Consider the following 25,804-nt stretch of genomic DNA (forward strand, 5'->3'; position numbering starts at 1 on the left):
GTGCACGACGCTGTGAAAGAAAACAGAGAAGTGAAAGGCAGTCCTTTCTCTAAGGAGGTAAAAGAAAAGCTTTCTACTCCCCGTCGGGGAATCGAACCCCGGTCTCCCGCGTGACAGGCGGGGATACTTGCCACTATACTAACGAGGAAGACATCACACCCTTCGATCCCCGGCATCGTGTCCCCACCCAGCGTGCTGGAAGGCGACGCGTGCTGTGATTTCTTTACGGAGCAGAAATGACAACCGAGGAGCCGAGAGATCATTTCAGCATTTCGCGTCTGAACGGAAAACACAAACGACCTACTCGGAATGACTTGCTTTTGACGCTTTTCAAAGCGTTCTTTGTGCACGACGACTGCGCCGCCTAGCAGATACAAATGGGTTGTACAACTCTGAACTAGCAAATGGAAGAGGGCTAAGCCCCCTCTCTTTTAGCCCAGGTTCGATCTGTCTCCCAGAATCACCAGGGCGCACGCACACACACACACCCGTGCCGTTGAAGTGCTCTGCTTCATTTCTAAGGGCAACTCAACATTCACTCCTACCCCGAGAACAGAAAAGACAGCGTCCGCAGCAACAACAGCTCAGGTCTCTGCACAGGAACTAAGCTGCCCCCATCTCCTCTGCTCTGCGGCTCCTGCGGAGTGGAGTCCTGCCTGGAGCCATGTTTGCAGGCGGCGGCTCCCCGCGCTCTGTCTGTGCGTCGTGTCCAAGAGCTCCTGGGAGGAAGAGAGAGCCCTCCCACTCGGGGGCTTTTCCACGGTCTGTGTGAGGAGGGGCGGGTGTGTCCAGTAGCTTATCGAGCGGAAGCCTGGGGCGGCGGAGAGCTGTGATCGTGCAGACCTTGAGGTGTCACCTCTTTGTCTGCTTTCCCGCCCCCCCTCCGCCCAAGCTCTGCTCCAGAGTAGCCCGGCAACCCCTCACACCTGCACGTGTCACAACCTAAGGTGTGGTCATGAGACACCCATGGGGTGCTGTTCTGTTCTTGCTAATTGTTTCCTGCCCGTCGCAGGCAGGAGTCCATGCGAGGAAGATGCGCTGGACAGAGCTCAGAGGGCGCAGCTGGGTGGCTTTCCTTCTGAGTGACGTTCCTGCAACACTCTCCCGCTCCTCTTGGTGCGCTCATGCCACTGGAGCAGGTGGCTGTGGGCTCTGTGCACTGCCGAAATAGCTCAGTTGGGAGAGCGTTAGACTGAAGATCTAAAGGTCCCTGGTTCTATCCCGGGTTTCGGCATTTTGTTTCATCGCGCCCTTTGTTCCTCTTTCCAGCGCCCCCTGCCTAAAGTGACGCTTCCCATTCTCAGCCCGAAACGCAAGCGAGACACCAGCAGCGGTCCCTGCAGGTTTCCGTAGTGTAGCGGCTATCACGTTCGCCTAACACGCGAAAGGTCCCCGGTCCGAGACCGGGCGGAAACAGCCTCTTGTTGCACGCTCCTGTACTTCACAGAGGTCTTGAGCGACCGGTCATTTGTTCCCAATGTATTTCCGGTGCCTTCATGCACTCTTGTACCAAACGCACGTTCCTTCTGTACGCGGAGCCGATCATTTGCAATTGGGCTGTGCCGACAGACCAGGACGAGCTCTGTCGGCTCAAAAGCAGCGCAGGACCTGCAAGAACAACAGAAAGATTAGCATCCAGTGAGCCCAAGATCTCATCAAGAATCGGCTCCAGCAACAGGGCTGGGCGCATTGTTCCATTCTCCGACCACTCTCGGTGTAAACAAGTCCCTCCTGGTCTCTGCTTGAAATGCACTTTCCTGCGTTTGCTTTGGTGTAACTGGCTTCCCCTGCATGGGCGAATGTGAAGAAGATCCTTAGTAAGTCGTTGAAGAAAACCGAGAAGAGGTCGGAGTGGCCTCTGTCGTTCATCAACGATCCAGTCAGGCAGTACTCCTCTGTAAAGCGCCGTTCGTTCACATCGATTGGCTTTTTTTTGCCTTCATTCGCGCAAGTAGTAAAAGCAGACGCCCCTATTCTGCCGTGACCCGGATTCGAACCGGGGTTGTTGCGGCCACAACGCAAAGTACTGACCATTATACGATCACAGCGAGTTACCGATACACACATGGTAGGGCGGAAAAGGCTGTGCTCTCTTCGTGTGACCTAATTCGGAAAAGTCCTGACGTTGCATTTCAACTGAGCCCCAGTATACATCGACCCTTCGACACTCTGAGTGACAACTCTCTTGCGTGTTTTCTCATATTTATGTAGTTTGCTTGCATGATGCCCGGAACAGCGGGGTTGTGTGCTCCCATATGGTCTAGCGGTTAGGATTCCTGGTTTTCACCCAGGCGGCCCGGGTTTGACTCCCCGTATGGGAACGTGTCAGTTTTGCCTCCTGCTTTCCAAAAGATCAGCACCGTGTACGAAGGAGCCGCATTAAAACCACTCGAACGTGCAAAACGCGCGAGAAGAGGGGGCGCTTGTTTCCAACCGAAGACTTCTCGCGTGTGAGACGAGCTGATCATCGCTGCAGGAGGTGGGAGGGTTACTCTGGTAGACAGGGCTGACCTTCGGCAATAGGATTTATACTCTCCAAGATGATATTTGCACTTTCTGGAGAGGCGATTTTCTCCACTTCAGTAGCCCGATTTCGTCGATTGCGTGGAGAGGGCTGTAGAATGTGGCGCCGCTTTTCCTGCTCCGTCCATGACAGGCGTGCTGGTCTCTGGAGAGAGAGCACGGTCCATCAGCGCACTCCAATAAAGGCACTGGAAGCAGCTGAATCGCATTGGCGAAGCTCAGCACTGGGCCGCTGGGAAGGGTTTGCTACCGTTTCCGTAGTGTAGTGGTTATCACGTTTGCCTCCCACGCGAAAAGTCCCTGGTTCGAAACTGGGCGGAAACAGACCGGCTTCTTTTGTCGCCACGCACAAAAGGGGATTGGGGATTCGCCTAGCGCTGTGATCGCACAGACCCACTCACCTCTTAGTGTGGCGGGATCTGCACAGTGCATGTCGCAGCGCATCCTGCTTTCACTCCAATGCGCGTCCTGATGTACCCCAGTCTCCCGCGTGACAGGTGGGGATAATCACCACTATACTAACGAGGAAGACATCGCTCTCTCCGACCCCCGGCATCGTTTCCCGACCCACCGTGCTGGAAGCCGACGCGTGCTGTGATTCCTTTACGGAGCAGAAATGACAACCGAGGAGCCGAGAGATCATTTCAGCATTTCGCGTCTGAACAGAAAACACAAACGACCAACTCGGAATGACTTGCCTTTGACGCTTATCAAAGCGTTCTTTGTGCATCGAACAGACCCACTCACCTCTTAGTGTGGCGGGATCTGCACAGTGCATGTCGCAGCGCTTCCTGCTTTCACTTCAATGTGCTTTCTGATGTCGAGTCGTGTGCCGTGCGGAGGCTCTGAAAGCGAGAGCAATGAAAAGGTGCACGACGCTGTGAAAGAAAACAGAGAAGTGAAAGGCAGTCCTTTCTCTAAGGAGGTAAAAGAAAAGCTTTCTACTCCCTGTCGGGGAATCGAACCCCGGTCTCACGCGTGACAGGCAAGGATACTCGCCACTATACTAACGAGGAAGACATCACACCCTTCGATCCCCGGCATCGTGTCCCGACCCAGCGTGCTGGAAGGCGACGCGTGCTGTGATTCCTTTACGGAGCAGAAATGACAACCGAGGAGCCGAGAGATCATTGCAGCATTTCGCGTCTGAACGGAAAACACAAACGACCAACTCGGAATGACTTGCTTTTGACGCTTTTCAAAGCGTTCTTTGTGCACGACGACTGCGCCGCCTAGCAGATACAAATGGGTTGTACAACTCTGAACTAGCAAATGGAAGAGGGCTAAGCCCCCTCTCTTTTAGCCCAGGTTCGATCTGTCTCCCAGAATCACCAGGGCGCACGCACACACACACACCCGTGCCGTTGAAGTGCTCTGCTTCATTTCTAAGGGCAACTCAACATTCACTCCTACCCCGAGAACAGAAAAGACAGCGTCCGCAGCAACAACAGCTCAGGTCTCTGCACAGGAACTAAGCTGCCCCCATCTCCTCTGCTCTGCGGCTCCTGCGGAGTGGAGTCCTGCCTGGAGCCGTGTTTGCAGGCGGCGGCTCCCCGCGCTCTGTCTGTGCGTCGTGTCCAAGAGCTCCTGGGTGGAAGAGAGAGCCCTCCCACTCGGGGGCTTTTCCACGGTCTGTGTGAGGAGGGGCGGGTGTGTCCAGTAGCTTATCGAGCGGAAGCCTGGGGCGGCGGAGAGCTGTGATCGTGCAGACCTTGAGGTGTCACCTCTTTGTCTGCTTTCCCGCCACCCCTCCGCCCAAGCTCTGCTCCAGAGTAGCCCGGCAACCCCTCACACCTGCACGTGTCACAACCTAAGGTGTGGTCATGAGACACCCATGGGGTGCTGTTCTGTTCTTGCTAATTGTTTCCTGCCCGTCGCAGGCAGGAGTCCATGCGAGGAAGATGCGCTGGACAGAGCTCAGAGGGCGCAGCTGGGTGGCTTTCCTTCTGAGTGACGTTCCTGCAACACTCTCCCGCTCCTCTTGGTGCGCTCATGCCGCAACACAGGAAGGCTGGAGCAGGTGGCTGTGGGCTCTGTGCACTGCCGAAATAGCTCAGTTGGGAGAGCGTTAGACTGAAGATCTAAAGGTCCCTGGTTCGATCCCGGGTTTCGGCATTTTGTTTCATCGCGCCCTTTGTTCCTCTCTCCAGCGCCCCCTGCCTAAAGTGACGCTTCCCTTTCTCAGCCCGAAACGCAAGCGAGACACCAGCAGCGGTCCCTGCAGGTTTCCGTAGTGTAGCGGCTATCACGTTCGCCTAACACGCGAAAGGTCCCCGGTTCGAGACCGGGCGGAAACAGCCTCTTGTTGCACGCTCCTGTACTTCACAGAGGTCTTGAGCGACCGGTCATTTGTTCCCAATGTATTTCCGGTGCCTTCATGCACTCTTGTACCAAACGCACGTTCCTTCTCTACGCGGAGCCGATCATTTGCAATTGGGCTGTGCCGACAGACCAGGACGAGCTCTGTCGGCTCAAAAGCAGCGCAGGACCTGCAAGAACAACAGAAAGATTAGTATCCAGTGAGCGCAAGATCTCATCAAGAATCGGCTCCAGCAACAGGGCTGGGCGCATTGTTCCATTCTCCGACCACTCTCGGTGTAAACAAGTCCCTCCTGGTCTCTGCTTGAAATGCACTTTCCTGCGTTTGCTTTGGTGTAACTGGCTTCCCCTGCATGGGCGAATGTGAAGAAGATCCTTAGTAAGTCGTTGAAGAAAACCGAGAAGAGGTCGGAGTGGCCTCTGTCATTCATCAACGATCCAGTCAGGCAGTACTCCTCTGTAAAGCGCCGTTCGTTCACATCGATTGGCTTTCTTTTGCCTTCATTCGCGCAAGTAGTAAAAGTAGACGCCCCTATTCTGCCGTGACCCGGATTCGAACCGGGGTTGTTGCGGCCACAACGCAAAGTACTGACCACTATACGATCACGGCGAGTTACCGATACACACATGGTAGGGCGGAAAAGGCTGTGCTCTCTTCGTGTGACCTAATTCGGAAAAGTCCTGACGTTGCATTTCAACTGAGCCCCAGTATACATCGACCCTTCGACACTCTGAGTGACAACTCTCTTGCGTGTTTTCTCATATTTATGTAGTTTGCTTGCATGATGCCCGGAACAGCGGGGTTGTGTGCTCCCATATGGTCTAGCGGTTAGGATTCCTGGTTTTCACCCAGGCGGCCCGGGTTTGACTCCCGGTATGGGAACGTGTCAGTTTTGCCTCCTGCTTTCCAAAAGATCAGCACCGTGTACGAAGGAGCCGCATTAAAACCACTCGAACGTGCAAAACGCGCGAGAAGAGGGGGCGCTTGTTTCCAACCGAAGACTTCTCGCGTGTGAGACGAGCTGATCATCGCTGCAGGAGGTGGGAGGGTTACTCTGGTAGACAGGGCTGACCTTCGGCAATAGGATTTATACTCTCCAAGATGATATTTGCACTTTCTGGAGAGGCGATTTTCTCCACTTCAGTAGCCCGATTTCGTCGATTGCGTGGAGAGGGCTGTAGAATGTGGCGCCGCTTTTCCTGCTCCGTCCATGACAGGCGTGCTGGTCTCTGGAGAGAGAGCACGGTCCATCAGCGCACTCCAATAAAGGCACTGGAAGCAGCTGAATCGCATTGGCGAAGCTCAGCACTGGGCCGCTGGGAAGGGTTTGTTACCGTTTCCGTAGTGTAGTGGTTATCACGTTTGCCTCCCACGCGAAAAGTCAATGGTTCGAAACTGGGCGGAAACAGACCGGCTTCTTTTGTCGCCACGCACAAAAGGGGATTGGGGATTCGCCTAGCGCTGTGATCGCACAGACCCACTCACCTCTTAGTGTGGCGGGATCTGCACAGTGCATGTCGCAGCGCATCCTGCTTTCACTCCAATGCGCGTCCTGATGTACCCCAGTCTCCCGCGTGACAGGTGGGGATAATCACCACTATACTAACGAGGAAGACATCGCTCTCTCCGACCCCCGGCATCGTGTCCCGACCCACCGTGCTGGAAGCCGACGCGTGCTGTGATTTCTTTACGGAGCAGAAATGACAACCGAGGAGCCGAGAGATCATTTCAGCATTTCGCGTCTGAACAGAAAACACAAACGACCAACTCGGAATGACTTGCCTTTGACGCTTATCAAAGCGTTCTTTGTGCATCGAACAGACCCACTCACCTCTTAGTGTGGCTGGATCTGCACAGTGCATGTCGCAGCGCTTCCTGCTTTCACTTCAATGTGCTTTCTGATGTCGAGTCGTGTGCCGTGCGGAGGCTCTGAAAGCGAGAGCAATGAAAAGGTGCACGACGCTGTGAAAGAAAACAGAGAAGTGAAAGGCAGTCCTTTCTCTAAGGAGGTAAAAGAAAAGCTTTCTACTCCCCGTCGGGGAATCGAACCCCGGTCTCCCACGTGACAGGCGGGGATACTTGCCACTATACTAACGAGGAAGACATCACATCCTTCGATCCCCGGCATCGTGTCCCGACCCAGCGTGCTGGAAGGCGACGCGTGCTGTGATTTCTTTACGGAGCAGAAATGACAACCGAGGAGCCGAGAGATCATTTCAGCATTTCGCGTCTGAACGGAAAACACAAACGACCAACTCAGAATGACTTGCTTTTGACGCTTTTCAAAGCGTTCTTTGTGCACGACGACTGCGCCGCCTAGCAGATACAAATGGGTTGTACAACTCTGAACTAGCAAATGGAAGAGGGCTAAGCCCCCTCTCTTTTAGCCCAGGTTCGATCTGTCTCCCAGAATCACCAGGGCGCACGCACACACACACACCCGTGCCGTTGAAGTGCTCTGCTTCATTTCTAAGGGCAACTCAACATTCACTCCTACCCCGAGAACAGAAAAGACAGCGTCCGCAGCAACAACAGCTCAGGTCTCTGCACAGGAACTAAGCTGCCCCCATCTCCTCTGCTCTGCGGCTCCTGCGGAGTGGAGTCCTGCCTGGAGCCGTGTTTGCAGGCGGCAGCTCCCCGCGCTCTGTCTGTGCGTCGTGTCCAAGAGCTCCTGGGAGGAAGAGAGAGCCCTCCCACTCGGGGGCTTTTCCACGGTCTGTGTGAGGAGGGGCGGGTGTGTCCAGTAGCTTATCGAGCGGAAGCCTGGGGCGGCGGAGAGCTGTGATCATGCAGACCTTGAGGTGTCACCTCTTTGTCTGCTTTCCCGCCCCCCCTCCGCCCAAGCTCTGCTCCAGAGTAGCCCGGCAACCCCTCACACCTGCACGTGTCACAACCTAAGGTGTGGTCATGAGACACCCATGGGGTGCTGTTCTGTTCTTGCTAATTGTTTCCTGCCCGTCGCAGGCAGGAGTCCATGCGAGGAAGATGCGCTGGACAGAGCTCAGAGGGCGCAGCTGGGTGGCTTTCCTTCTGAGTGACGTTCCTGCAACACTCTCCCGCTCCTCTTGGTGCGCTCATGCCGCTGGAGCAGGTGGCTGTGGGCTCTGTGCACTGCCGAAATAGCTCAGTTGGGAGAGCGTTAGACTGAAGATCTAAAGGTCCCTGGTTCGATCCCGGGTTTCGGCATTTTGTTTCATCGCGCCCTTTGTTCCTCTTTCCAGCGCCCCCTGCCTAAAGTGACGCTTCCCATTCTCAGCCCGAAACGCAAGCGAGACACCAGCAGCGGTCCCTGCAGGTTTCCGTAGTGTAGCGGCTATCACGTTCGCCTAACACGCGAAAGGTCCCCGGTCCGAGACCGGGCGGAAACAGCCTCTTGTTGCACGCTCCTGTACTTCACAGAGGTCTTGAGCGACCGGTCATTTGTTCCCAATGTATTTCCGGTGCCTTCATGCACTCTTGTACCAAACGCACGTTCCTTCTGTACGCGGAGCCGATCATTTGCAATTGGGCTGTGCCGACAGACCAGGACGAGCTCTGTCGGCTCAAAAGCAGCGCAGGACCTGCAAGAACAACAGAAAGATTAGCATCCAGTGAGCCCAAGATCTCATCAAGAATCGGCTCCAGCAACAGGGCTGGGCGCATTGTTCCATTCTCCGACCACTCTCGGTGTAAACAAGTCCCTCCTGGTCTCTGCTTGAAATGCACTTTCCTGCGTTTGCTTTGGTGTAACTGGCTTCCCCTGCATGGGCGAATGTGAAGAAGATCCTTAGTAAGTCGTTGAAGAAAACCGAGAAGAGGTCGGAGTGGCCTCTGTCGTTCATCAACGATCCAGTCAGGCAGTACTCCTCTGTAAAGCGCCGTTCGTTCACATCGATTGGCTTTTTTTTGCCTTCATTCGCGCAAGTAGTAAAAGCAGACGCCCCTATTCTGCCGTGACCCGGATTCGAACCGGGGTTGTTGCGGCCACAACGCAAAGTACTGACCATTATACGATCACAGCGAGTTACCGATACACACATGGTAGGGCGGAAAAGGCTGTGCTCTCTTCGTGTGACCTAATTCGGAAAAGTCCTGACGTTGCATTTCAACTGAGCCCCAGTATACATCGACCCTTCGACACTCTGAGTGACAACTCTCTTGCGTGTTTTCTCATATTTATGTAGTTTGCTTGCATGATGCCCGGAACAGCGGGGTTGTGTGCTCCCATATGGTCTAGTGGTTAGGATTCCTGGTTTTCACCCAGGCGGCCCGGGTTTGACTCCCGGTATGGGAACGTGTCAGTTTTGCCTCCTGCTTTCCAAAAGATCAGCACCGTGTACGAAGGAGCCGCATTAAAACCACTCGAACGTGCAAAACGCGCGAGAAGAGGGGGCGCTTGTTTCCAACCGAAGACTTCTCGCGTGTGAGACGAGCTGATCATCGCTGCAGGAGGTGGGAGGGTTACTCTGGTAGACAGGGCTGACCTTCGGCAATAGGATTTATACTCTCCAAGATGATATTTGCACTTTCTGGAGAGGCGATTTTCTCCACTTCAGTAGCCCGATTTCGTCGATTGCGTGGAGAGGGCTGTAGAATGTGGCGCCGCCTTTCCTGCTCCGTCCATGACAGGCGTGCTGGTCTCTGGAGAGAGAGCACGGTCCATCAGCGCACTCCAATAAAGGCACTGGAAGCAGCTGAATCGCATTGGCGAAGCTCAGCACTGGGCCGCTGGGAAGGGTTTGCTACCGTTTCCGTAGTGTAGTGGTTATCACGTTTGCCTCACACGCGAAAAGTCTCTGGTTCGAAACTGGGCGGAAACAGACCGGCTTCTTTTGTCGCCACGCACAAAAGGGGATTGGGGATTCGCCTAGCGCTGTGATCGCACAGACCCACTCACCTCTTAGTGTGGCGGGATCTGCACAGTGCATGTCGCAGCGCATCCTGCTTTCACTCCAATGCGCGTCCTGATGTACCCCAGTCTCCCGCGTGACAGGTGGGGATAATCACCACTATACTAACGAGGAAGACATCGCTCTCTCCGACCCCCGGCATCGTGTCCCGACCCACCGTGCTGGAAGCCGACGCGTGCTGTGATTTCTTTACGGAGCAGAAATGACAACCGAGGAGCCGAGAGATCATTTCAGCATTTCGCGTCTGAACAGAAAACACAAACGACCAACTCGGAATGACTTGCCTTTGACGCTTATCAAAGCGTTCTTTGTGCATCGAACAGACCCACTCACCTCTTAGTGTGGCTGGATCTGCACAGTGCATGTCGCAGCGCTTCCTGCTTTCACTTCAATGTGCTTTCTGATGTCGAGTCGTGTGCCGTGCGGAGGCTCTGAAAGCGAGAGCAATGAAAAGGTGCACGACGCTGTGAAAGAAAACAGAGAAGTGAAAGGCAGTCCTTTCTCTAAGGAGGTAAAAGAAAAGCTTTCTACTCCCCGTCGGGGAATCGAACCCCGGTCTCCCGCGTGACAGGCGGGGATACTTGCCACTATACTAACGAGGAAGACATCACACCCTTCGATCCCCGGCATCGTGTCCCGACCCAGCGTGCTGGAAGGCGACGCGTGCTGTGATTTCTTTACGGAGCAGAAATGACAACCGAGGAGCCGAGAGATCATTTCAGCATTTCGCGTCTGAACGGAAAACACAAACGACCAACTCAGAATGACTTGCTTTTGACGCTTTTCAAAGCGTTCTTTGTGCACGACGACTGCGCCGCCTAGCAGATACAAATGGGTTGTACAACTCTGAACTAGCAAATGGAAGAGGGCTAAGCCCCCTCTCTTTTAGCCCAGGTTCGATCTGTCTCCCAGAATCACCAGGGCGCACGCACACACACACACCCGTGCCGTTGAAGTGCTCTGCTTCATTTCTAAGGGCAACTCAACATTCACTCCTACCCCGAGAACAGAAAAGACAGCGTCCGCAGCAACAACAGCTCAGGTCTCTGCACAGGAACTAAGCTGCCCCCATCTCCTCTGCTCTGCGGCTCCTGCGGAGTGGAGTCCTGCCTGGAGCCGTGTTTGCAGGCGGCAGCTCCCCGCGCTCTGTCTGTGCGTCGTTTCCAAGAGCTCCTGGGAGGAAGAGAGAGCCCTCCCACTCGGGGGCTTTTCCACGGTCTGTGTGAGGAGGGGCGGGTGTGTACAGTAGCTTATCGAGCGGAAGCCTGGGGCGGCGGAGAGCTGTGATCGTGCAGACCTTGAGGTGTCACCTCTTTGTCTGCTTTCCCGCCCCCCCTCCGCCCAAGCTCTGCTCCAGAGTAGCCCGGCAACCCCTCACACCTGCACGTGTCACAACCTAAGGTGTGGTCATGAGACACCCATGGGGTGCTGTTCTGTTCTTGCTAATTGTTTCCTGCCCGTCGCAGGCAGGAGTCCATGCGAGGAAGATGCGCTGGACAGAGCTCAGAGGGCGCAGCTGGGTGGCTTTCCTTCTGAGTGACGTTCCTGCAACACTCTCCCGCTCCTCTTGGTGCGCTCATGCCGCAACACAGGAAGGCTGGAGCAGGTGGCTGTGGGCTCTGTGCACTGCCGAAATAGCTCAGTTGGGAGAGCGTTAGACTGAAGATCTAAAGGTCCCTGGTTCGATCCCGGGTTTCAGCATTTTGTTTCATCGCGCCCTTTGTTCCTCTCTCCAGCGCCCCCTGCCTAAAGTGACGCTTCCCTTTCTCAGCCCGAAACGCAAGCGAGACACCAGCAGCAATCCCTGCAGGTTTCCGTAGTGTAGCGGCTATCACGTTCGCCTAACACGCGAAGGGTCCCCGGTTCGAGACCGGGCGGAAACAGCCTCTTGTTGCACGCTCCTGTACTTCACAGAGGTCTTGAGCGACCGGTCATTTGTTCCCAATGTATTTCCGGTGCCTTCATGCACTCTTGTACCAAACGCACGTTCCTTCTGTACGCGGAGCCGATCATTTGCAATTGGGCTGTGCCGACAGACCAGGACGAGCTCTGTCGGCTCAAAAGCAGCGCAGGACCTGCAACAACAACAGAAAGATTAGCATCCAGCGGGGGCCTCTTAGTGAGCCCAAGATCTCATCAAGAATCGGCTCCAGCAACAGGGCTGGGCGCATTGTTCCATTCTCCGACCACTCTCGGTGTAAACAAGTCCCTCCTGGTCTCTGCTTGAAATGCACTTTCCTGCGTTTGCTTTGGGGTAACTGGCTTCCCCTGCATGGGCTAATGTGAAGAAGATCCTTAGTAAGTCATTGAAGAAAACCGAGAAGAGGTCAGAGTGGCCTCTGTCGTTCATCAACGATCCAGTCAGGCAGTACTCCTCTGTAAAGCGCCGTTCGTTCACATCGATTGGCTTTTTTTTGCCTTCATTCGCGCAAGTAGTCAAAGCAGACGCCCCTATTCTGCCGTGACCCGGATTCGAACCGGGGTTGTTGCGGCCACAACGCAAAGTACTGACCACTATACGATCACGGCGAGTTACCGATACCCACGTGGCAGGCCGGAAAAGGCTGTGCTCTCTTCGTGTGACCTAATTCGGAAAAGTCCTGACGTTGCATTTCAACTGAGCCCCAGTATACATCGACCCTTCGACACTCTGAGTGACAACTCTCTTGCGCGTTTTCTCATATTTATGTAGTTTGCTTGCATGATGCCCGGAACAGCAGGGGTGTGTGCTCCCATATGGTCTAGCGGTTAGGATTCCTGGTTTTCACCCAGGCGGCCCGGGTTCGACTCCCGGTATGGGAACCTGTCAGTTTTGCCTCCTGCTTTCCAAAAGATCAACACCGTGTACGAAGGAGCCGCATTAAAACCACTCGAACGTGCAAAACGCGCGAGAAGAGGGGGCGCTTGTTTCCAACCGAAGACTTCTCGCGTGTGAGACGAGCTGATCATCCCTGCAGGAGGTGGGAGGGTTACTCTGGTAGACAGGGCTGACCTTCGGCAATAGGATTTATACTCTCCAAGATGATATTTGCACTTTCTGGAGAGGCGATTTTCTCCACTTCAGTAGCCCGATTTCGTCGATTGCGTGGAGAGGGCTGTAGAATGTGGCGCCGCCTTTCCTGCTCCGTCCATGACAGGCGTGCTGGTCTCTGGAGAGAGAGCACGGTCCATCAGCGCACTCCAATAAAGGCACTGGAAGCAGCTGAATCGCATTGGCGAAGCTCAGCGCTGGGCCGCTGGGCAGGGATTGCCACCGTTTCCGTAGTGTAGTGGTTATCACGTTCGCCTCACACGCGAAAGGTCCCCGGTTCGAAACCGGGCGGAAACAGACCGGCTTCCTTTGTCGGCACGCACAAAAGGGGATTGGGGATTCGCCTAGCGCAGTGATCGAACAGACCCACTCACCTCTTAGTGTGGCGGGATCTGCACAGTGCATGTCGCAGCGCATCCTGCTTTCACTTCAATGCGCGTCCTGATGTACCCCAGTCTCCCGCGTGACAGGTGCGGATAATCACCACTATACTAACGAGGAAGACATCGCTCTCTCCGACCCCCGGCATCGTGTCCCGACCCACCGTGCTGGAAGCCGACGCCTGCTGTGATTCCTTTACGGAGCAGAAATGACAACCGAGGAGCCGAGAGATCATTTCAGCATTTCGCGTCTGAACAGAAAACACAAACGACCAACTCGGAATGATTTGCCTTTGATGCTTTCAAAGCGTTCTTTGTGCGTCGAACAGACCCACTCACCTCTTAGTGTGGCGGGATCTGCACAGTGCATGTCGCAGCGCTTCCTGCTTTCACTTCAATGTGCTTCCTGATGTCGAGTCGTGTGCCGTGCGGAGGCTCTGAAAGCGAGAGCAATGAAAAGGTGCACGGCGCTGTGAAAGAAAACAGAGAAGTGAAAGGCAGTCCTTTCTCTAAGGAGGTAAAAGAAAAGCTTTCTACTCCCCGTCAGGGAATCGAACCCTGGTCTCCCGCGTGACAGGCGGGGATACTTGCCACTATACTAACGAGGAAGACACCGCACTCTCCGATCCTCGGCATCGTGTCCCGACCCAGCGTGCTGGAAGGCGACGCGTGCTGTGATTCCTTTACGGAACAGAAATGACAACCGAGGAGCCGAGAGATCATGTCAGCATTTCGCGTCTGAACGGAAAACACAAACGACCAACTCGGAATGACTTGCTTTTGACGCTTTTCAAAGCGTTCTTTGTGCACGACGACTGCGCCGCCTAGCAGATACAGATGGGTTGTACAACTCTGAACTAGCAAATGGAAGAGGGCTAAGCCCCCTCTCTTTTAGCCCAGGTTCGATCTGTCTCCCAGAATCACCAGGGCGCACGCACACACACCCGTGCCGTTGAAGTGCTCTGCTTCATTTCTAAGGGCAACTCAACATTCACTCCTACCCCGAGAACAGAAAAGACAGCGTCCGCAGCAACAACAGCTCAGGTCTCTGCACAGGAGCTAAGCTGCCCCCATCTCCTCTGCTCTGCGGCTCCTGCGGAGTGGAGTCCTGCCTGGAGCCGTGTTTGCAGGCGGCGGCTCCCCGCGCTCTGTCTGTGCGTCCAAGAGCTCCTGGGAGGAAGAGAGAGCCCTCCCACTCGGGGGCTTTTCCACGGTCTGTGTGAGGAGGGGCGGGTGTGTCCAGTAGCTTATCGAGCGGAAGCCTGGGGCGGCGGAGAGCTGTGATCGTGCAGACCTTGAGGTGTCACCTCTTTGTCTGCTTTCCCGCCCCCCCTCCGCCCAAGCTCTGCTCCAGAGTAGCCCGGCAACCCCTCACACCTGCACGTGTCACAACCTAAGGTGTGGTCATGAGACACCCATGGGGTGCTGCTCTGTTCTTGCTAATTGTTTCCTGCCCGTCGCAGGCAGGAGTCCATGCGAGGAAGATGCGCTGGACAGAGCTCAGAGGGCACAGCTGGGTGGCTTTCCTTCTGAGTGACGTTCCTGCAACACTCTCCCGCTCCTCTTGGTGCGCTCATGCCGCAACACAGGAAGGCTGGAGCAGGTGGCTGTGGGCTCTGCGCACTGCCGAAATAGGTCAGTTGGGAGAGCGTTAGACTGAAGATCTAAAAGTCCCTGGTTTGATCCCGGGTTTCGGCATTTTGTTTCATCGCGCCCTTTGTTCCTCTCTCCAGCGCCCCCTGCCTAAAGTGACGCTTCCCTTTCTCAGCCCGAAACGCAAGCGAGACACCAGCAGCGGTCCCTGCAGGTTTCCGTAGTGTAGCGGCTATCACGTTCGCCTCACACGCGAAAGGTCCCCGGTTCGGGACCGGGCGGAAACAGCCTCTTTTTGCACGCTCCTGTACTTCACAGAGGTCTTGAGCGACCGGTCATTTGTTCCCAATGTATTTCCGGTGCCTTCATGCACTCTTGTACCAAACGCACGTTCCTTCTGTACGCGGAGCCGATCATTTGCAATTGGGCTGTGCCGACAGACCAGGACGAGCTCTGTCGGCTCAAAAGCAGCGCAGGACCTGCAACAACAACAGAAAGATTAGCATCCAGCGGGGGCCTCTTAGTGAGCCCAAGATCTCATCAAGAATCGGCTCCAGCAACAGGGCTGGGCGCATTGTTCCATTCTCCGACCACTCTCGGTGTAAACAAGTCCCTCCTGGTCTCTGCTTGAAATGCACTTTCCTGCGTTTGCTTTGGGGTAACTGGCTTCCCCTGCATGGGCGAATGTGAAGAAGATCCTTAGTAAGTCATTGAAGAAAACCGAGAAGAGGTCAGAGTGGCCTCTGTCGTTCATCAACGATCCAGTCAGGCAGTACTCCTCTGTAAAGCGCCGTTCGTTCACATCGATTGGCTTTTTTTTGCCTTCATTCGCGCAAGTAGTCAAAGCAGACGCCCCTATTCTGCCGTGACCCGGATTCGAACCGGGGTTGTTGCGGCCACAACGCAAAGTACTGACCACTATACGATCACGGCGAGTTACCGATACCCACGTGGCAGGCCGGAAAAGGCTGTGCTCTCTTCGTGTGACCTAATTCGGAAAAGTCCTGACGTTGCATTTCAACTGAGCCCCAGTATACATCGACCCTTCGACACTCTGAGTGACAACTCTCTTGCGCGTTTTCTCATATTTATGTAGTTTGCTTGCATGATGCCCGGAACAGCAGGGGTGTGTGCTCCCATATGGTCTAGCGGTTAGGATTCCTGGTTTTCACCCAGGCGGCCCGGGTTCGACTCCCGGTATGGGAACCTGTCAGTTTTGCCTCCTGCTTTCCAAAAGATCAGCACCGTGTACGAAGGAGCCGCATTAAAACCACTCGAACGTGCAAAACGCGCGAGAAGAGGGGGCGCTTGTTTCCAACCGAAGACTTCTCGCGTGTGAGACGAGCTGATCATCCCTGCAGGAGGTGGGAGGGTTACTCTGGTAGACAGGGCTGACCTTCGGCAATAGGATTTATACTCTCCAAGATGATATTTGCACTTTCTGGAGAGGCGATTTTCTCCACTTCAGTAGCCCGATTTCGTCGATTGCGTGGAGAGGGCTGTAGAATGTGGCGCCGCCTTTCCTGCTCCGTCCATGACAGGCGTGCTGGTCTCTGGAGAGAGAGCACGGTCCATCAGCGCACTCCAATAAAGGCACTGGAAGCAGCTGAATCGCATTGGCGAAGCTCAGCGCTGGGCCGCTGGGCAGGGATTGCCACCGTTTCCGTAGTGTAGTGGTTATCACGTTCGCCTCACACGCGAAAGGTCCCCGGTTCGAAACCGGGCGGAAACAGACCGGCTTCCTTTGTCGGCACGCACAAAAGGGGATTGGGGATTCGCCTAGCGCAGTGATCGAACAGACCCACTCACCTCTTAGTGTGGCGGGATCTGCACAGTGCATGTCGCAGCGCATCCTGCTTTCACTTCAATGCGCGTCCTGATGTACCCCAGTCTCCCGCGTGACAGGTGCGGATAATCACCACTATACTAACGAGGAAGACATCGCTCTCTCCGACCCCCGGCATCGTGTCCCGACCCACCGTGCTGGAAGCCGACGCCTGCTGTGATTCCTTTACGGAGCAGAAATGACAACCGAGGAGCCGAGAGATCATTTCAGCATTTCGCGTCTGAACAGAAAACACAAACGACCAACTCGGAATGATTTGCCTTTGATGCTTTCAAAGCGTTCTTTGTGCGTCGAACAGACCCACTCACCTCTTAGTGTGGCGGGATCTGCACAGTGCATGTCGCAGCGCTTCCTGCTTTCACTTCAATGTGCTTCCTGATGTCGAGTCGTGTGCCGTGCGGAGGCTCTGAAAGCGAGAGCAATGAAAAGGTGCACGACGCTGTGAAAGAAAACAGAGAAGTGAAAGGCAGTCCTTTCTCTAAGGAGGTAAAAGTAGAGCTTTCTACTCCCCGTCGGGGAATCGAACCCCGGTCTCCCGCGTGACAGGCGGGGATACTTGCCACTATACTAACGAGGAAGACATCACACCCTTCGATCCCCGGCATCGTGTCCCGACCCAGCGTGCTGGAAGGCGACGCGTGCTGTGATTCCTTTACGGAGCAGAAATGACAACCGAGGAGCCGAGAGATCATTTCAGCATTTCGCGTCTGAACGGAAAACACAAACGACCAACTCGGAATGACTTGCTTTTGACGCTTTTCAAAGCGTTCTTTGTGCACGACGACTGCGCCGCCTAGCAGATACAAATGGGTTGTACAACTCTGAACTAGCAAATGGAAGAGGGCTAAGCCCCCTCTCTTTTAGCCCAGGTTCGATCTGTCTCCCAGAATCACCAGGGCGCACGCACACACACACACCCGTGCCGTTGAAGTGCTCTGCTTCATTTCTAAGGGCAACTCAACATTCACTCCTACCCCGAGAACAGAAAAGACAGCGTCCGCAGCAACAACAGCTCAGGTCTCTGCACAGGAACTAAGCTGCCCCCATCTCCTCTGCTCTGCGGCTCCTGTGGAGTGGAGTCCTGCCTGGAGCCGTGTTTGCAGGCGGCGGCTCCCCGCGCTCTGTCTGTGCGTCGTGTCCAAGAGCTCCTGGGAGGAAGAGAGAGCCCTCCCACTCGGGGGCTTTTCCACGGTCTGTGTGAGGAGGGGCGGGTGTGTCCAGTAGCTTATCGAGCGGAAGCCTGGGGCGGCGGAGAGCTGTGATCGTGCAGACCTTGAGGTGTCACCTCTTTGTCTGCTTTCCCGCCCCCCCTCCGCCCAAGCTCTGCTCCAGAGTAGCCCGGCAACCCCTCACACCTGCACGTGTCACAACCTAAGGTGTGGTCATGAGACACCCATGGGGTGCTGTTCTGTTCTTGCTAATTGTTTCCTGCCCGTCGCAGGCAGGAGTCCATGCGAGGAAGATGCGCTGGACAGAGCTCAGAGGGCGCAGCTGGGTGGCTTTCCTTCTGAGTGACGTTCCTGCAACACTCTCCCGCTCCTCTTGGTGCGCTCATGCCGCAACACAGGAAGGCTGGAGCAGGTGGCTGTGGGCTCTGTGCACTGCCGAAATAGCTCAGTTGGGAGAGCGTTAGACTGAAGATCTAAAGGTCCCTGGTTCGATCCCGGGTTTCGGCATTTTGTTTCATCGCGCCCTTTGTTCCTCTCTCCAGCGCCCCCTGCCTAAAGTGACGCTTCCCTTTCTCAGCCCGAAACGCAAGCGAGACACCAGCAGCGGTCCCTGCAGGTTTCCGTAGTGTAGCGGCTATCACGTTCGCCTAACACGCGAAAGGTCCCCGGTTCGAGACCGGGCGGAAACAGCCTCTTGTTGCACGCTCCTGTACTTCACAGAGGTCTTGAGCGACCGGTCATTTGTTCCCAATGTATTTCCGGTGCCTTCATGCACTCTTGTACCAAACGCACGTTCCTTCTGTACGCGGAGCCGATCATTTGCAATTGGGCTGTGCCGACAGACCAGGACGAGCTCTGTCGGCTCAAAAGCAGCGCAGGACCTGCAAGAACAACAGAAAGATTAGCATCCAGTGAGCCCAAGATCTCATCAAGAATCGGCTCCAGCAACAGGGCTGGGCGCATTGTTCCATTCTCCGACCACTCTCGGTGTAAACAAGTCCCTCCTGGTCTCTGCTTGAAATGCACTTTCCTGCGTTTGCTTTGGTGTAACTGGCTTCCCCTGCATGGGCGAATGTGAAGAAGATCCTTAGAAAGTCGTTGAAGAAATCCGAGAAGAGGTCGGAGTGGCCTCTGTCGTTCATCAACGATCCAGTCAGGCAGTACTCCTCTGTAAAGCGCCGTTCGTTCACATCCATTGGCTTTTTTTTGCCTTCATTCGCGCAAGTAGTAAAAGCAGACGCCCCTATTCTGCCGTGACCCGGATTCGAACCGGCGTTGTTGCGGCCACAACGCAAAGTACTGACCACTATACGATCACGGCGAGTTACCGATACACACATGGTAGGGCGGAAAAGGCTGTGCTCTCTTCGTGTGACCTAATTCGGAAAAGTCCTGACGTTGCGTTTCAACTGAGCCCCAGTATACATCGACCCTTCGACACTCTGAGTGACAACTCTCTTGCGTGTTTTCTCATATTTATGTAGTTTGCTTGCATGATGCCCGGAACAGCGGGGTTGTGTGCTCCCATATGGTCTAGCGGTTAGGATTCCTGGTTTTCACCCAGGCGGCCCGGGTTTGACTCCCGGCATGGGAACGTGTCAGTTTTGCCTCCTGCTTTCCAAAAGATCAGCACCGTGTACGAAGGAGCCGCATTAAAACCACTCGAACGTGCAAAACGCGCGAGAAGAGGGGGCGCTTGTTTCCAACCGAAGACTTCTCGCGTGTGAGACGAGCTGATCATCGCTGCAGGAGGTGGGAGGGTTACTCTGGTAGACAGGGCTGACCTTCGGCAATAGGATTTATACTCTCCAAGATGATATTTGCACTTTCTGGAGAGGCGATTTTCTCCACTTCAGTAGCCCGATTTTGTCGATTGCGTGGAGAGGGCTGTAGAATGTGGCGCCGCTTTTCCTGCTCCGTCCATGACAGGCGTGCTGGTCTCTGGAGAGAGAGCACGGTCCATCAGCGCACTCCAATAAAGGCACTGGAAGCAGCTGAATCGCATTGGCGAAGCTCAGCACTGGGCCGCTGGGAAGGGTTTGCTACCGTTTCCGTAGTGTAGTGGTTATCACGTTTGCCTCCCACGCGAAAAGTCCCTGGTTCGAAACTGGACGGAAACAGACCGGCTTCTTTTGTCCCCACGCACAAAAGGGGATTGGGGATTCGCCTAGCGCTGTGATCGCACAGACCCACTCACCTCTTAGTGTGGCGGGATCTGCACAGTGCATGTCGCAGCGCATCCTGCTTTCACTCCAATGCGCGTCCTGATGTACCCCAGTCTCCCGCGTGACAGGTGGGGATAATCACCACTATACTAACGAGGAAGACATCGCTCTCTCCGACCCCCGGCATCGTGTCCCGACCCACCGTGCTGGAAGCCGACGCGTGCTGTGATTTCTTTACGGAGCAGAAATGACAACCGAGGAGCCGAGAGATCATTTCAGCATTTCGCGTCTGAACAGAAAACACAAACGACCAACTCGGAATGACTTGCCTTTGACGCTTATCAAAGCATTCTTTGTGCATCGAACAGACCCACTCACCTCTTAGTGTGGCGGGATCTGCACAGTGCATGTCGCAGCGCTTCCTGCTTTCACTTCAATGTGTTTTCTGATGTCGAGTCGTGTGCCGTGCGGAGGCTCTGAAAGCGAGAGCAATGAAAAGGTGCACGACGCTGTGAAAGAAAACAGAGAAGTGAAAGGCAGTCCTTTCTCTAAGGAGGTAAAAGAAAAGCTTTCTACTCCCCGTCGGGGAATCGAACCCCGGTCTCCCGCGTGACAGGCGGGGATACTTGCCACTATACTAACGAGGAAGACATCACACCCTTCGATCCCCGGCATCGTGTCCCGACCCAGCGTGCTGGAAGGCGACGCGTGCTGTGATTCCTTTACGGAGCAGAAATGACAACCGAGGAGCCGAGAGATCATTTCAGCATTTCGCGTCTGAACGGAAAACACAAACGACCAACTCGGAATGACTTGCTTTTGACGCTTTTCAAAGCGTTCTTTGTGCACGACGACTGCGCCGCCTAGCAGATACAAATGGGTTGTACAACTCTGAACTAGCAAATGGAAGAGGGCTAAGCCCCCTCTCTTTTAGCCCAGGTTCGATCTGTCTCCCAGAATCACCAGGGCGCACGCACACACCCGTGCCGTTGAAGTGCTCTGCTTCATTTCTAAGGGCAACTCAACATTCACTTCTACCCCGAGAACAGAAAAGACAGCGTCCGCAGCAACAACAGCTCAGGTCTCTGCACAGGAACTAAGCTGCCCCCATCTCCTCTGCTCTGCGGCTCCTGCGGAGTGGAGTCCTGCCTGGAGCCATGTTTGCAGGCGGCGGCTCCCCGCGCTCTGTCTGTGCGTCGTGTCCAAGAGCTCCTGGGAGGAAGAGAGAGCCCTCCCACTCGGGGGCTTTTCCACGGTCTGTGTGAGGAGGGGCGGGTGTGTCCAGTAGCTTATCGAGCGGAAGCCTGGGGCGGCGGAGAGCTGTGATCGTGCAGACCTTGAGGTGTCACCTCTTTGTCTGCTTTCCCGCCCCCCCTCCGCCCAAGCTCTGCTCCAGAGTAGCCCGGCAACCCCTCACACCTGCACGTGTCACAACCTAAGGTGTGGTCATGAGACACCCATGGGGTGCTGTTCTGTTCTTGCTAATTGTTTCCTGCCCGTCGCAGGCAGGAGTCCATGCGAGGAAGATGCTCTGGACAGAGCTCAGAGGGCGCAGCTGGGTGGCTTTCCTTCTGAGTGACGTTCCTGCAACACTCTCCAGCTCCTCTTGGTGCGCTCATGCCGCAATACAGGAAGGCTGGAGCAGGTGGCTGGGGGCTCTGTGCACTGCCGAAATAGCTCAGTTGGGAGAGCGTTAGACTGAAGATCTAAAGGTCCCTGGTTCGATCCCGGGTTTCGGCATTTTGTTTCATCGCGCCCTTTGTTCCTCTCTCCAGCGCCCCCTGCCTAAAGTGACGCTTCCCTTTCTCAGCCCGAAACGCAAGCGAGACACCAGCAGCGGTCCCTGCAGGTTTCCGTAGTGTAGCGGCTATCACGTTCGCCTAACACGCGAAAGGTCCCCGGTTCGAGACCGGGCGGAAACAGCCTCTTGTTGCACGCTCCTGTACTTCACAGAGGTCTTGAGCGACCGGTCATTTGTTCCCAATGTATTTCCGGTGCCTTCATGCACTCTTGTACCAAACGCACGTTCCTTCTGTACGCGGAGCCGATCATTTGCAATTGGGCTGTGCCGACAGACCAGGACGAGCTCTGTCGGCTCAAAAGCAGCGCAGGACCTGCAAGAACAACAGAAAGATTAGCATCCAGTGAGCCCAAGATCTCATCAAGAATCGGCTCCAGCAACAGGGCTGGGCGCATTGTTCCATTCTCCGACCACTCTCGGTGTAAACAAGTCCCTCCTGGTCTCTGCTTGAAATGCACTTTCCTGCGTTTGCTTTGGTGTAACTGGCTTCCCCTGCATGGGCGAATGTGAAGAAGATCCTTAGAAAGTCGTTGAAGAAAACCGAGAAGAGGTCGGAGTGGCCTCTGTCGTTCATCAACGATCCAGTCAGGCAGTACTCCTCTGTAAAGCGCCGTTCGTTCACATCCATTGGCTTTTTTTTGCCTTCATTCGCGCAAGTAGTAAAAGCAGACGCCCCTATTCTGCCGTGACCCGGATTCGAACCGGGGTTGTTGCGGCCACAACGCAAAGTACTGACCACTATACGATCACGGCGAGTTACCGATACACACATGGTAGGGCGGAAAAGGCTGTGCTCTCTTCGTGTGACCTAATTCGGAAAAGTCCTGACGTTGCGTTTCAACTGAGCCCCAGTATACATCGACCCTTCGACACTCTGAGTGACAACTCTCTTGCGTGTTTTCTCATATTTATGTAGTTTGCTTGCATGATGCCCGGAACAGCGGGGTTGTGTGCTCCCATATGGTCTAGCGGTTAGGATTCCTGGTTTTCACCCAGGCGGCCCGGGTTTGACTCCCGGCATGGGAACGTGTCAGTTTTGCCTCCTGCTTTCCAAAAGATCAGCACCGTGTACGAAGGAGCCGCATTAAAACCACTCGAACGTGCAAAACGCGCGAGAAGAGGGGGCGCTTGTTTCCAACCGAAGACTTCTCGCGTGTGAGACGAGCTGATCATCGCTGCAGGAGGTGGGAGGGTTACTCTGGTAGACAGGGCTGACCTTCGGCAATAGGATTTATACTCTCCAAGATGATATTTGCACTTTCTGGAGAGGCGATTTTCTCCACTTCAGTAGCCCGATTTCGTCGATTGCGTGGAGAGGGCTGTAGAATGTGGCGCCGCTTTTCCTGCTCCGTCCATGACAGGCGTGCTGGTCTCTGGAGAGAGAGCACGGTCCATCAGCGCACTCCAATAAAGGCACTGGAAGCAGCTGAATCGCATTGGCGAAGCTCAGCACTGGGCCGCTGGGAAGGGTTTGCTACCGTTTCCGTAGTGTAGTGGTTATCACGTTTGCCTCACACGCGAAAAGTCCCTGGTTCGAAACTGGGCGGAAACAGACCGGCTTCTTTTGTCGCCACGCACAAAAGGGGATTGGGGATTCGCCTAGCGCTGTGATCGCACAGACCCACTCACCTCTAAGTGTGGCGGGATCTGCACAGTGCATGTCGCAGCGCATCCTGCTTTCACTCCAATGCGCGTCCTGATGTACCCCAGTCTCCCGCGTGACAGGTGGGGATAATCACCACTATACTAACGAGGAAGACATCGCTCTCTCCGACCCCCGGCATCGTGTCCCGACCCACCGTGCTGGAAGCCGACGCGTGCTGTGATTTCTTTACGGAGCAGAAATGACAACCGAGGAGCCGAGAGATCATTTCAGCATTTCGCGTCTGAACAGAAAACACAAACGACCAACTCGGAATGACTTGCCTTTGACGCTTATCAAAGCGTTCTTTGTGCATCGAACAGACCCACTCACCTCTTAGTGTGGCTGGATCTGCACAGTGCATGTCGCAGCGCTTCCTGCTTTCACTTCAATGTGCTTTCTGATGTCGAGTCGTGTGCCGTGCGGAGGCTCTGAAAGCGAGAGCAATGAAAAGGTGCACGACGCTGTGAAAGAAAACAGAGAAGTGAAAGGCAGTCCTTTCTCTAAGGAGGTAAAAGAAAAGCTTTCTACTCCCCGTCGGGGAATCGAACCCCGGTCTCCCGCGTGACAGGCGGGGATACTTGCCACTATACTAACGAGGAAGACATCACACCCTTCGATCCCCGGCATCGTGTCCCGACCCAGCGTGCTGGAAGGCGACGCGTGCTGTGATTTCTTTACGGAGCAGAAATGACAACCGAGGAGCCGAGAGATCATTTCAGCATTTCGCGTCTGAACGGAAAACACAAACGACCAACTCGGAATGACTTGCTTTTGACGCTTTTCAAAGCGTTCTTTGTGCACGACGACTGCGCCGCCTAGCAGATACAAATGGGTTGTACAACTCTGAACTAGCAAATGGAAGAGGGCTAAGCCCCCTCTCTTTTAGCCCAGGTTCAATCTGTCTCCCAGAATCACCAGGGCGCACGCACACACACACACCCGTGCCGTTGAAGTGCTCTGCTTCATTTCTAAGGGCAACTCAACATTCACTCCTACCCCGAGAACAGAAAAGACAGCGTCCGCAGCAACAACAGCTCAGGTCTCTGCACAGGAACTAAGCTGCCCCCATCTCCTCTGCTCTGCGGCTCCTGCGGAGTGGAGTCCTGCCTGGAGCCATGTTTGCAGGCGGCGGCTCCCCGCGCTCTGTCTGTGCGTCGTGTCCAAGAGCTCCTGGGAGGAAGAGAGAGCCCTCCCACTCGGGGGCTTTTCCACGGTCTGTGTGAGGAGGGGCGGGTGTGTCCAGTAGCTTATCGAGCGGAAGCCTGGGGCGGCGGAGAGCTGTGATCGTGCAGACCTTGAGGTGTCACCTCTTTGTCTGCTTTCCCGCCACCCCTCCGCCCAAGCTCTGCTCCAGAGTAGCCCGGCAACCCCTCACACCTGCACGTGTCACAACCTAAGGTGTGGTCATGAGACACCCATGGGGTGCTGTTCTGTTCTTACTAATTGTTTCCTGCCCGTCGCAGGCAGGAGTCCATGCGAGGAAGATGCTCTGGACAGAGCTCAGAGGGCGCAGCTGGGTGGCTTTCCTTCTGAGTGACGTTCCTGCAACACTCTCCCGTTCCTCTTGGTGCGCTCATGCCGCTGGAGCAGGTGGCTGTGGGCTCTGTGCACTGCCGAAATAGCTCAGTTGGGAGAGCGTTAGACTGAAGATCTAAAGGTCCCTGGTTCGATCCCGGGTTTCGGCATTTTGTTTCATCGCGCCCTTTGTTCCTCTTTCCAGCGCCCCCTGCCTAAAGTGACGCTTCCCATTCTCAGCCCGAAACGCAAGCGAGACACCAGCAGCGGTCCCTGCAGGTTTCCGTAGTGTAGCGGCTATCACGTTCGCCTAACACGCGAAAGGTCCCCGGTCCGAGACCGGGCGGAAACAGCCTCTTGTTGCACGCTCCTGTACTTCACAGAGGTCTTGAGCGACCGGTCATTTGTTCCCAATGTATTTCCGGTGCCTTCATGCACTCTTGTACCAAACGCACGTTCCTTCTGTACGCGGAGCCGATCATTTGCAATTGGGCTGTGCCGACAGACCAGGACGAGCTCTGTCGGCTCAAAAGCAGCGCAGGACCTGCAAGAACAACAGAAAGATTAGCATCCAGTGAGCCCAAGATCTCATCAAGAATCGGCTCCAGCAACAGGGCTGGGCGCATTGTTCCATTCTCCGACCACTCTCGGTGTAAACAAGTCCCTCCTGGTCTCTGCTTGAAATGCACTTTCCTGCGTTTGCTTTGGTGTAACTGGCTTCCCCTGCATGGGCGAATGTGAAGAAGATCCTTAGTAAGTCGTTGAAGAAAACCGAGAAGAGGTCGGAGTGGCCTCTGTCGTTCATCAACGATCCAGTCAGGCAGTACTCCTCTGTAAAGCGCCGTTCGTTCACATCGATTGGCTTTTTTTTGCCTTCATTCGCGCAAGTAGTAAAAGCAGACGCCCCTATTCTGCCGTGACCCGGAT

The 25,804-nt window shown here is 55.0% G+C and overlaps 16 non-coding genes across 16 annotated transcripts; 11 read left to right on the top strand and 5 right to left on the bottom strand.

Moving 5' to 3' along the window:
• Nucleotides 1–76: 76 nt before the first annotated feature.
• trnad-guc (transfer RNA aspartic acid (anticodon GUC)) lies at nucleotides 77–148 on the bottom strand. The gene has a single exon. It is a non-coding gene; the product is annotated as a tRNA-Asp (tRNA).
• Nucleotides 149–2,774: 2,626 nt separating this feature from the next.
• Nucleotides 2,775–2,847, top strand: trnag-ccc (transfer RNA glycine (anticodon CCC)). Its single transcript has one exon. It is a non-coding gene; the product is annotated as a tRNA-Gly (tRNA).
• Nucleotides 2,848–4,565: 1,718 nt separating this feature from the next.
• Nucleotides 4,566–4,638, top strand: trnaf-gaa (transfer RNA phenylalanine (anticodon GAA)). The gene has a single exon. It is a non-coding gene; the product is annotated as a tRNA-Phe (tRNA).
• Nucleotides 4,639–7,956: 3,318 nt separating this feature from the next.
• Nucleotides 7,957–8,029, top strand: trnaf-gaa (transfer RNA phenylalanine (anticodon GAA)). Its single transcript has one exon. It is a non-coding gene; the product is annotated as a tRNA-Phe (tRNA).
• Nucleotides 8,030–9,044: 1,015 nt separating this feature from the next.
• On the top strand, nucleotides 9,045–9,116 carry trnae-uuc (transfer RNA glutamic acid (anticodon UUC)). Its single transcript has one exon. It is a non-coding gene; the product is annotated as a tRNA-Glu (tRNA).
• A 1,146-nt stretch (nucleotides 9,117–10,262) lies between these two features.
• trnad-guc (transfer RNA aspartic acid (anticodon GUC)) lies at nucleotides 10,263–10,334 on the bottom strand. Its single transcript has one exon. It is a non-coding gene; the product is annotated as a tRNA-Asp (tRNA).
• A 2,128-nt stretch (nucleotides 10,335–12,462) lies between these two features.
• Nucleotides 12,463–12,534, top strand: trnae-uuc (transfer RNA glutamic acid (anticodon UUC)). Its single transcript has one exon. It is a non-coding gene; the product is annotated as a tRNA-Glu (tRNA).
• A 453-nt stretch (nucleotides 12,535–12,987) lies between these two features.
• On the top strand, nucleotides 12,988–13,060 carry trnav-cac (transfer RNA valine (anticodon CAC)). The gene has a single exon. It is a non-coding gene; the product is annotated as a tRNA-Val (tRNA).
• Nucleotides 13,061–15,870: 2,810 nt separating this feature from the next.
• trnae-uuc (transfer RNA glutamic acid (anticodon UUC)) lies at nucleotides 15,871–15,942 on the top strand. Its single transcript has one exon. It is a non-coding gene; the product is annotated as a tRNA-Glu (tRNA).
• Nucleotides 15,943–16,395: 453 nt separating this feature from the next.
• On the top strand, nucleotides 16,396–16,468 carry trnav-cac (transfer RNA valine (anticodon CAC)). The gene has a single exon. It is a non-coding gene; the product is annotated as a tRNA-Val (tRNA).
• A 619-nt stretch (nucleotides 16,469–17,087) lies between these two features.
• trnad-guc (transfer RNA aspartic acid (anticodon GUC)) lies at nucleotides 17,088–17,159 on the bottom strand. The gene has a single exon. It is a non-coding gene; the product is annotated as a tRNA-Asp (tRNA).
• A 1,026-nt stretch (nucleotides 17,160–18,185) lies between these two features.
• Nucleotides 18,186–18,258, top strand: trnaf-gaa (transfer RNA phenylalanine (anticodon GAA)). Its single transcript has one exon. It is a non-coding gene; the product is annotated as a tRNA-Phe (tRNA).
• Nucleotides 18,259–20,491: 2,233 nt separating this feature from the next.
• Nucleotides 20,492–20,563, bottom strand: trnad-guc (transfer RNA aspartic acid (anticodon GUC)). The gene has a single exon. It is a non-coding gene; the product is annotated as a tRNA-Asp (tRNA).
• Nucleotides 20,564–21,583: 1,020 nt separating this feature from the next.
• On the top strand, nucleotides 21,584–21,656 carry trnaf-gaa (transfer RNA phenylalanine (anticodon GAA)). Its single transcript has one exon. It is a non-coding gene; the product is annotated as a tRNA-Phe (tRNA).
• A 2,233-nt stretch (nucleotides 21,657–23,889) lies between these two features.
• Nucleotides 23,890–23,961, bottom strand: trnad-guc (transfer RNA aspartic acid (anticodon GUC)). Its single transcript has one exon. It is a non-coding gene; the product is annotated as a tRNA-Asp (tRNA).
• Nucleotides 23,962–24,974: 1,013 nt separating this feature from the next.
• trnaf-gaa (transfer RNA phenylalanine (anticodon GAA)) lies at nucleotides 24,975–25,047 on the top strand. Its single transcript has one exon. It is a non-coding gene; the product is annotated as a tRNA-Phe (tRNA).
• The last annotated feature ends 757 nt before the right edge of the window (nucleotides 25,048–25,804 follow it).

The sequence above is a fragment of the Atractosteus spatula genome, assembly GCF_055471065.1.
Source record: "Atractosteus spatula isolate fAtrSpa1 chromosome 10 unlocalized genomic scaffold, fAtrSpa1.hap1 SUPER_10_unloc_11, whole genome shotgun sequence".
Classification (NCBI taxonomy): Eukaryota; Metazoa; Chordata; class Actinopteri; order Semionotiformes; family Lepisosteidae; genus Atractosteus; species Atractosteus spatula.